Here is a 10,710-nt window from a genome sequence, read left to right on the forward strand (position 1 = left end):
CGACCCTCACCCACTGGGACCGAGAGGCTCCCGTCTCCCTCAGTACACACTGACCCTCACCCACAGGGACCGAGAGGCTCCCGTCTCCCTCTGTATACACTGACCCTCACCCACAGGGACCGAGAGGCTCCCGTCTCCCTCAGTACACACTGACCCTCACCCACAGGGACCGAGAGTCTCCCGTCTCCCTCTGTATACACTGACCCTCACCCACAGGGACCGAGAGGCTCCCGTCTCCCTCAGTACACACTGACCCTCACCCACAGGGACCGAGAGGCTCCCGTCTCCCTCAGTACACACGGACCCTCACCCACAGGGACCGAGAGTCTCCCGTCTCCCTCAGTACACACTGACACTCACCCACAGGGACCGAGAGGCTCCCGTCTCCCTCAGTACACACTGACCCTCACCCACAGGGACCGAGAGGCTCCCGTCTCCCTCAGTACACACTGACCCTCACCCACAGGGACCGAGAGGCTCCCGTCTCCCTCAGTACACACTGACCCTCACCCACAGGGACCGAGAGGCTCCCGTCTCCCTCAGTACACACTGACCCTCACCCACAGGGACCGAGAGGCTCCCGTCTCCCTCAGTACACACTGACCCTCACCCACAGGGACCGAGAGGCTCCCGTCTCCCTCAGTACACACTGACCCTCACCCACAGGGACCGAGAGGCTCCCGTCTCCCTCAGTACACACTGACCCTCACCCACAGGGACCGAGAGGCTCCCGTCTCCCTCAGTACACACTGACCCTCACCCACAGGGACCGAGAGGCTCCCGTCTCCCTCAGTACACACTGACCCTCACCCACAGGGACCGAGAGGCTCCCGTCTCCCTCAGTACACACTGACCCTCACCCACAGGGACCGAGAGGCTCCCGTCTCCCTCAGTACACACTGACCCTCACCCACAGGGACCGAGAGGCTCCCGTCTCCCTCAGTACACACTGACCCTCACCCACAGGGACCGAGAGGCTCCCGTCTCCCTCAGTACACACTGACCCTCACCCACAGGGACCGAGAGGCTCCCGTCTCCCTCAGTACACACTGACCCTCACCCACAGGGACCGAGAGGCTCCCGTCTCCCTCAGTACACACTGACCCTCACCCACAGGGACCGAGAGGCTCCCGTCTCCCTCAGTACACACTGACCATCACCCACAGGGACCGAGAGGCTCCCGTCTCCCTCAGTACCCGCACTGACCCTCACCCACAGGGACCGAGAGTCTCCCGTCTCCCTCAGGACACACTGACCCTCACCCACAGGGACCGAGAGGCTCCCGTCTCCCTCAGTACGCACTGACCCTCACCCACAGGGACCGAGAGGCTCCCGTCTCCCTCAGTACACACTGACCCTCACCCACAGGGACCGAGAGGCTCCCGTCTCCCTCAGTACACACTGACCATCACCCACAGGGACCGAGAGGCTCCCGTCTCCCTCAGTACCCGCACTGACCCTCACCCACAGGGACCGAGAGTCTCCCGTCTCCCTCAGTACACACTGACCCTCATCCACAGGGACCGAGAGGCTCCCGTCTCCCTCAGTACACACCGACCCTCACCCACAGGGACCGAGAGGCTCTCGTCTCCCTCAGTACACACTGACCCTCACCCACAGGGACCGAGAGGCTCCCGTCTCCCTCAGTACACACTGACCCTCACCCACAGGGACCGAGAGGCTCCCGTCTCCCTCAGTACACACTGACCCTCACCCACAGGGACCGAGAGGCTCCCGTCTCCCTCAGTACACACTGACCCTCACCCACAGGGACCGAGAGGCTCCCGTCTCCCTCAGTACACACTGTCCCTCACCCACAGGGACCGAGAGGCTCCCGTCTCCCTCAGTACACACTGACCCTCACCCACAGGGACCGAGAGGCTCCCGTCTCCCTCAGTACACACTGACCCTCACCCACAGGGACCGAGAGGCTCCCGTCTCCCTCGGTACACACTGACCCTCACCCACAGGGACCGAGAGGCTCCCGTCTCCCTCGGTACACACTGACCCTCACCCACAGGGACCGAGAGGCTCCCGTCTCCCTCAGTACACACTGACCCTCACCCACAGGGACTGAGAGGCTCCCGTCTCCCTCTGTACACACTGACCCTCACCCACAGGGACCGAGAGGCTCCCGTCTCCCTCAGTACACACTGACCCTCACCCACAGGGACCGAGAGGCTCCCGTCTCCCTCAGTACACACTGACCCTCACCCACAGGGACCGAGAGACTCCCGTCTCCCTCAGCACCCGCACTGACCATCACCCACAGGGACCGAGAGGCTCCCGTCTCCCTCAGTACACACTGACCGTCACCCACAGGGACCGAGAGGCTCCCGTCTCCCTCAGAACACACTGACCCTCACCCACAGGGACCGAGAGGCTCCCGTCTCCCTCAGTACACACTGACCCTCACCCACAGGGACCGAGAGGCTCCCGTCTCCCTCAGTACACACTGACCCTCACTCACAAGGACGGAGAGGCTCCCGTCTCCCTCAGTACACACTGACCCTCACCCACAGGGACCGTGAGTCTCCCGTCTCCCTCAGAACACACTGACCCTCACCCACAGGGACCGAGAGGCTCCCGTCTCCCTCAGTACACACTGACCCTCACCCACAGGGACCGAGAGGCTCCCGTCTCCCTCAGAACACACCGACCCTCACCCACAGGGACCGAGAGGCTCCCGTCTCCCTCAGTACACACTGACCATCACCCACTGGCACCGAGAGGCTCCCGTCTCCCTCAGAACACACCGACCCTCACCCACAGGGACCGAGAGGCTCCCGTCTCCCTCAGTACACACTGACCCTCACCCACAGGGACCGAGAGGCTCCCGTCTCCCTCAGTACACACTGACCCTCACCCACAGGGACCGAGAGGCTCCCGTCTCCCTCAGTACACACTGACCCTCACCCACAGGGACCGAGAGGCTCCCGTCTCCCTCAGTACACACTGACCCTCACCCACAGGGACCGAGAGGCTCCCGTCTCCCTCAGTACACACCGACCCTCACCCACAGGGACCGAGAGGCTCCCGTCTCCCTCAGTACACACCGACCCTCACCCACAGGGACCGAGAGGCTCCCGTCTCCCTCAGTACACACTGACCCTCACCCACAGGGACCGAGATGTTCCCGTCTCCCTCAGTACACACTGATCAACCCACAGGGACCGAGAGGTTCCGTCTCCCTCAGTACACACTGACCCTCACCCACAGGGACCGAGAGGCTCCCGTCTCCCTCAGTACACACTGACCCTCACCCACAGGGACTGAGAGGCTCCCGTCTCCCTCAGTACACACTGACCCTCACCCACAGGGACTGAGAGGCTCCCGTCTCCCTCAGTACACACTGACCCTCACCCACAGGGACGAGAGGCTCCCGTCTCCCTCAGTACACACTGACCCTCACCCACAGGGACTGAGAGGCTCCCGTCTCCCTCAGTGCACACTGACCCTCACCCACAGGGACCGAGAGGCTCCCGTCTCCCTCAGTACACATGACCCTCACCCACAAGGACCGAGAGGCTCCCGTCTCCCTCAGAACACACTGACCCTCACCCACAGGGACCGAGAGGCTCCCGTCTCCCTCAGTACACACTGACCCTCACCCACAGGGACCGAGAGGCTCCCGTCTCCCTCAGTACGCACTGACCCTCACCCACAGGGACCGAGAGGCTCCCGTCTCCCTCAGTACACACGGACTCTCACCCACAGGGACCGAGAGGCTCCCGTCTCCCTCAGAACACACTGACCCTCACCCACAGGGACCGAGAGGCTCCCGTCTCCCTCAGTACACACTGACCCTCACCCACAGGGACCGAGAGGCTCCCGTCTCCCTCAGTACGCACTGACCCTCACCCACAGGGACCGAGAGGCTCCCGTCTCCCTCAGTACACATTGACCCTCACCCACAGGGACCGAGAGGCTCCCGTCTCCCTCAGTACACACCGACCCTCACCCACAGGGACCGAGAGGCTCCCGTCTCCCTCAGTACACACTGACCCTCACCCACAGGGACCGAGAGGCTCCCGTCTCCCTCAGTACACACCGACCCTCACCCCACAGGGACCGAGAGGCTCCCGTCTCCCTCAGTCCCCAGTCGCACTGACCCTCACCCACAGGGACCGAGAGGCTCCCTTCTCCCTCAGTACACACTGACCCTCACCCACAGGGACCGAGAGGCTCCCGTCTCCCTCAGTCCCCAGTCGCACTGACCCTCACCCACAGGGACCGAGAGGCTCCCGTCTCCCTCAGTACACACTGACCTCACCCACAGGGACCGAGAGACACCCGTCTCCCTCAGTACACACTGACCCTCACCCACAGGGACCGAGAGGCTCCCGTCTCCCTCAGTACAACACTGACCCTCACCCACAGGGACTGAGAGGCTCCCGTCTCCCTCAGTACACACTGACCCTCACCCACAGGGACCGAGAGGCTCCCGTCTCCCTCAGTACACACTGACCCTCACCCACAGGGACCGAGAGGCTCCCGTCTCCCTCAGTACACACTGACCCTCACCCACAGGGACCGAGAGGCTCCCGTCTCCCTCAGTACCGCACTGACCCTCACCCACAGGGACCGAGAGGCTCCCGTCTCCCTCAGTACACACTGACCCTCCACCCACAGGGACCGAGAGGCTCCCGTCTCCCTCAGTACACACTGACCCTCACCCACAGGGACCGAGAGGCTCCCGTCTCCCTCAGTACACACTGACCCTCACCCACAGGGACCGAGAGGCTCCCGTCTCCCTCAGTACACACTGACCCTCACCCACAGGCACCGAGAGGCTCCCGTCTCCCTCAGTCCCCAGTCGCACTGACCCTCACCCACAGGGACGAGAGGCTCCCGTCTCCCTCAGTACACACTGACCCTCACCCACAGGGACCGAGAGGCTCCCGTCTCCCTCAGTACACACTGACCCTCACCCACAGGGACCGAGAGGTTCCCGTCTCCCTCAGTACACACTGACCCCTCACCCACAGGGACCGAGAGGCTCCCGTCTCCCTCAGTCCCCAGTCGCACTGACCCTCATCCACAGGGACTGAGAGGCTCCCGTCTCCCTCAGTACACACTGACCCTCACCCACAGGCACCGAGAGGCTCCCGTCTCCCTCAGTACACACTGACCCTCACCCACAGCGACCGAGAGGCTCCCGTCTCCCTCAGTACACACTGACCCTCACCCACAGGCACCGAGAGGCTCCCGGTCTCCCTCAGTACACACTGACCCTCACCCACAGGGACCGAGAGGCTCCCGTCTCCCTCAGTACACACTGACCCTCACCCACAGGGACCGAGAGGCTCCCGTCTCCTCAGTACACACTGACCCTCACCCACAGGCACCGAGAGGCTCCCGTCTCCCTCAGTACACACTGACCCTCACCCACAGGGACCGAGAGGCTCCCGTCTCCCTCAGTACACACTGACCCTCACCCACAGAGACCGAGAGGCTCCCGTCTCCCTCAGTACGCACTGACCCTCACCCACAGGGACCGAGAGGCTCCCGTCTCCCTCAGTACACACTGACCCTCATCCACAGGGACCGAGAGGCTCCCGTCTCCCTCAGTACACACTGACCCTCATCCACAGGGACCGAGAGGCTCCCGTCTCCCTCGGTACACACTGACCCTCATCCACAGGGACCGAGAGGCTCCCGTCTCCCTCAGTACACACTGACCCTCATCCACAGGGACCGAGAGGCTCCCGTCTCCCTCAGTACACACTGACCCTCACCCACAGGGGACCGAGAGGCTCCTGTCTCCCTCAGTACACACTGACCCTCACCCACAGGGACCGAGAGGCTCCCGTCTCCTCAGTACACACTGACCCTCACCCACAGGGACCGAGAGGCTCCCGTCTCCCTCTGTACACACTGACCCTCACCCACAGGCACCGAGAGGCTCCCGTCTCCCTCAGTCCCAGTCGCACTGATGTACCTATTCGTTGCTCCAGCAGCTTCCTGCAAAATTCTGCCGCACAGAAGCCGAGTGTTGTACAAGGGGAGAAATTATGGCCGTCGGTGCTCCCTGGAGCGAGAGTAAAGCACCAAGATGAGGTCGACTTCTACTGCGTTGACAAGAGGAGGTCCTGCAGTTACTCCGTCTCGTCTCAGTGTCGGAATGGCCAGCTTCGCGTACCTTCCTGCTATAAAGGTCAATAGCAGCATGACCCCACTTCAGATACCATTCCCGCCTCTCCGACCAGGACTGACCCCTCGCTGGGGGGGTGGGTGGGGGAAGACAACAGGTCTCCCCATGGGGACTGAACCCTCGCTGGGGGGAAACCATCTCCCCATGGAGACTGACCTCTCACTGGGGGGAAACGGGTCTCCCCCATGGGGGCTGACCCCTCGCTGGGGGGGAAACTGGTCTCCCCCATGGGGACTGACCCCTCATTGTGGGGGGGAAACAGGTCTCCCCCATGGGGACTGACCTCTCACTGGGGGGAAACGGGTCTCCCCCATGGGGTCTGACCCCTCGCTGGGGGGAAACCATCTCCCCATGGAGACTGACCCCTCGCTGGGGGAAACGGGTCTCCCCCATGGGGACTGACCCCTCATTGTGGGGGGGAAACAGGTCTCCCCCATGATGACTGACCATTCACTGAGGGGAACGGGTCTCCCCATGGAGACTGCCCTAACGCTGGGGGCGAAGGACGGATCTCTCCATGGGGACTGACCCCTCGCTGGGGGGAATGGGTCTCTCCATGGGGACTGACCCCTCGCTGGGGGGAATGGGTCTCTCCATGGGGACAGACCACTCACTGGTCTGAAGGACGGATCTCCCCATGGGGACTGAACCCTCGCTGGGGGGAAACCATCTCCCCATGGGGACTGAACCCTCGCTGGGGGGAAACCATCTCCCCATGGGGACTGAACCCTCGCTGGGGGGGAAATGGGTCTCCCCCATGATGACTGACCATTCACTGAGGGGAACGGGTCTCCCCATGGAGACTGCCCTAACGCTGGGGGCGAAGGACGGATCTCTCCATGGGGACTGACCCCTCGCTGGGGGGAATGGGTCTCTCCATGGGGACTGACCTCTCGCTGGGGGGAATGGGTCTCTCCATGGGGACAGACCCACTCACTGGTCTGAAGGACGGATCTCTCCATGGGGACTGACCCCTGGCTGGGATGGGGTGGGATGCAAAGGATCTCCCTCTGGGGTCACAGAGGGGTGAGGGGTTAAAGTTTGACCCCGTGAGGGTAACTCATGCTGTGTGTGTTGACCTCCCTGCAGAGCCCTCCTGGGTACGATTCACCCTGTTCCCCTGGAGAGTTGCCTCGGAGATGGACGAGTGCAGAGAGGAGAGGCAGTAGATAGGGACGCCCGGCGGACAGGGAATGGCGATATCCTCCTGCACCCGGTACCCGCTCAGTGGATCGAGCCGCCAGCCTTCAGAGAGTCTCGGTTACATCGTCCCACAAAGGCCAAGCTACCAGAATGGTCAACAGGGAGGGTGAAAAAGCATGGATCAAATCAGATAGTCACTTCTCTCCCTCCCAACCTTCTCCCCTTCTCCCTCCCTCCACACCTTCTCCCCGTCTCCCTCCCTCCTCACCACCTCCACGTCTCCCTCCCTCCTCACCACCTCCACGTCTCCCTCCCTCCTCACCACCTCCACGTCTCCCTCCCTCCTCACCACCTCCACGTCTCCCTCCCTCCACACCTTCTCCCCGTCTCCCTCCCTCCACACCGTCTCCCTCCCTCCCCACCTTCTCCCCGTCTCCCACCCTCCACACCTTCTCCCCGTCTCCCTCCCTCCCCACCTACTCCCCGTCTCCCACCCTCCACACCTTCTCCCCGTCTCCCTCCTCCACACCTTCTCCCCGTCTCCCTCCCTCCACACCTTCTCCCCGTCTCCCTCCCTCCACACCTTCTCCCGGTCTCCCTCCCTCCTCACCTTCTCCCCGACTCCCTCCCCACCTTCTCCCCGTCTCCCTCCCACCACACCCTCTCCCCGTCTCCCTCCCTCCACAACTTCTCCCCGTCTCCCACCCTCCACACCTTCTCCCCGTCTCCCTCCCTCCACACCTTCTCCACTTCTCCCTCCCTCCACACCTTCTCCCGTCTCCCTCCCTCCTCACCACCTCCACGTCTCCCTCCCTCCTCACCACCTCCACGTCTCCCTCCCTCCTCACCACCTCCACGTCTCCCTCCCTCCTCACCACCTCCCCGTCTCCCTCCCTCCACACCTTCTCCCCGTCTCCCACCCTCCACACCTTCTCCCCGTCTCCCTCCCTCCACACCTTCTCCACTTCTCCCTCCCTCCACACCTTCTCCCCGTCTCCCTCCCTCCTCACCACCTCCACGTCTCCCTCCCTCCTCACCACCTCCACGTCTCCCTCCCTCCTCACCACCTCCCCGTCTCCCTCCCTCCACACCGTCTCCCTCCCTCCCTACCTTCTCCCCGTCTCCCACCCTCCCCACCTTCTCCCCGTCTCCCTCCCTCCTCACCACCTCCACGTCTCCCTCCCTCCTCACCACCTCCACGTCTCCCTCCCTCCTCACCACCTCCACGTCTCCCTCCCTCCTCACCACCTCCACGTCTCCCTCCCTCCTCACCACCTCCACGTCTCCCTCCCTCCTCACCACCTCCACGTCTCCCTCCCTCCACACCTTCTCCCCGTCTCCCTCCCTCCACACCGTCTCCCTCCCTCCCCACCTTCTCCCCGTCTCCCACCCTCCACACCTTCTCCCCGTCTCCCTCCCTCCACACCTTCTCCCCGTCTCCCTCCCTCCACACCATCTCCTTCCCTCCCCACCTTCTCCCCGTCTCCCTCCCTCCACTCCTTCTCCCCGTCTCCCTCCCTCCACACCTTCTCCCCGTCTCCCTCCCTCCACACCATCTCCTTCCCTCCCCACCTTCTCCCCGTCTCCCTCCCTCCACTCCTTCTCCCCGTCTCCCTCCCTCCACACCTTCTCCCCGTCTCCCTCCCTCCACACCTTCTCCCCGTCTCCCTCCCTCCACACCGTCTCCCTCCCTCCCCACCTTCTCCCCATCTCCCACCCTCCACACCTTCTCCCCGTCTCCCTCCCTCCCAACCTTCTGCCGTCTCCCTCCCTCCACACCTTCTCCCCGTCTCCCTCCCTCCACACCTTCTCCCCGTCTCCCTCCCTCCCCACCTTCTCGCCCGTCTCCCTCGCTCCCCAGCTTCTCGTCCGTCTCCCTCGCTCCCCAGCTTCTCCCCGACTCCCTCGCTCCCCAGCTTCTCGCCCGTCTCCCTCCCTCCACACCTTCTCCCCGTCTCCCTCCCTCCCCACCTTCTCGCCCGTCTCCCTCGCTCCCCAGCTTCTCGTCCGTCTCCCTCCCTCCACACCTTCTCCCCGTCTCCCTCCCTCCACACCTTCTCCCCGTCTCCCTCCCTCCCAACCTTCTGCCGTCTCCCTCCCTCCACACCTTCTCCCCGTCTCCCTCCCTCCACACCTTCTCCCCGTCTCCCTCCCTCCCCACCTTCTCGCCCGTCTCCCTCGCTCCCCAGCTTCTCGTCCGTCTCCCTCGCTCCCCAGCTTCTCCCCGTCTCCCTACCTCCCCACCTTCTCACCCGTCTCCCTCGCTCCCCACCTTCTCCCCGTCTCCCTCCCACCACACCCTCTCCCCGTCTCCCTCCCTCCCCACCCTCTCCCCGTCTCCCTCCCTCCACACCTTCTCCCCGTCTCCCTCCCTCCTCACCACCTCCCCGTCTCCCTCCCTCCTCACCACCTCCCCGTCTCCCTCCCTCCCCACCTTCTCCCCGTCCCCCTCCCTCCTCACCACCTCCCCGTCTCCCTCCCTCCACACCTTCTCCCTCGTCTCCCTCCCACCACACCCTCTCCCCGTCTCCCTCCCTCCACACCTTCTCCCCGTCTCCCTCCCTCCTCACCACCTCCCCGTCTCCCTCCCTCCTCACCACCTCCCCGTCTCCCTCCCACCACACCCTCTCCCCGTCTCCCTCCCTCCCCACCCTCTCCCCGCCTCCCTCCCTCCCCACCTTCTCCCCGCCTCCCTCCCTCCCCACCTTCTCCCCGTCTCCCTCCCTCCACAACTTCTCCCCGTATCCCTTACTCCCCACCCTCTCCCCGTCTCCCTCCCTCCCCACCCTCTCCCCGTCTCCCTCCCTCCACACCCTCTCCCCGTCTCCCTCCCTCCACACCTTCTCCCGGTATCCCTCCCTCCCCACCTTCTCCCCGTCTCCCTCCCTCCCCACCCTCTCCCCGTCTCCCTCCCTCCCCACCTTCTCCCCGTCTCCCTCCCTCCCCACCTTCTCCCCGTCTCCATCCCTCCCCAACCTCTCCCCGTCTCCCTCCCTCCACACCTTCTCCCCGTCTCCCTCCCTCCTCACCACCTCCCCGTCTCCCTCCCCTCCACACCCTCTCCCCGTCTCCCTCCCTCCCCACCCTCTCCCCGTCTCCCTCCCTCCCCACCCTCTCCCCGTCTCCCTCCCTCCACAACTTCTCCCCGTCTCCCTCCCTCCACACCTTCTCCCCGTCTCGCTCCCACCACACCCTCTCCCCGTCTCCCTCCCTCCCCACCTTCTCCCCGTCTCCCTCACTCCCCACCCTCTCCCCGTTTCCCTCCCTCCCCACCTTCTCCCCGTCTCCCTCCCTCCCCACCATCTCCCCGACTCCCTCCCTCCCCACCCTCTCCCCGTCTCCCTCCCTCCACACCCTCTCCCCGTCTCCCTCCCTCCACACCTTCTCCCCGTCTCCCTCACTCCCCACCTTTT

General features: G+C 64.6%; 1 pseudogene; it reads left to right on the forward strand.

Annotated features, from left to right (window-relative positions):
* LOC137362210 (beta-2-glycoprotein 1-like) overlaps positions 1-7,420 on the forward strand; it is a 31,035-nt pseudogene extending 23,615 nt beyond the window's left edge.
* The last annotated feature ends 3,290 nt before the right edge of the window (positions 7,421-10,710 follow it).

Source organism: Heterodontus francisci, unplaced genomic scaffold (assembly GCF_036365525.1).
Source record: "Heterodontus francisci isolate sHetFra1 unplaced genomic scaffold, sHetFra1.hap1 HAP1_SCAFFOLD_544, whole genome shotgun sequence".
In the NCBI taxonomy this organism is placed as follows: Eukaryota; Metazoa; Chordata; class Chondrichthyes; order Heterodontiformes; family Heterodontidae; genus Heterodontus; species Heterodontus francisci.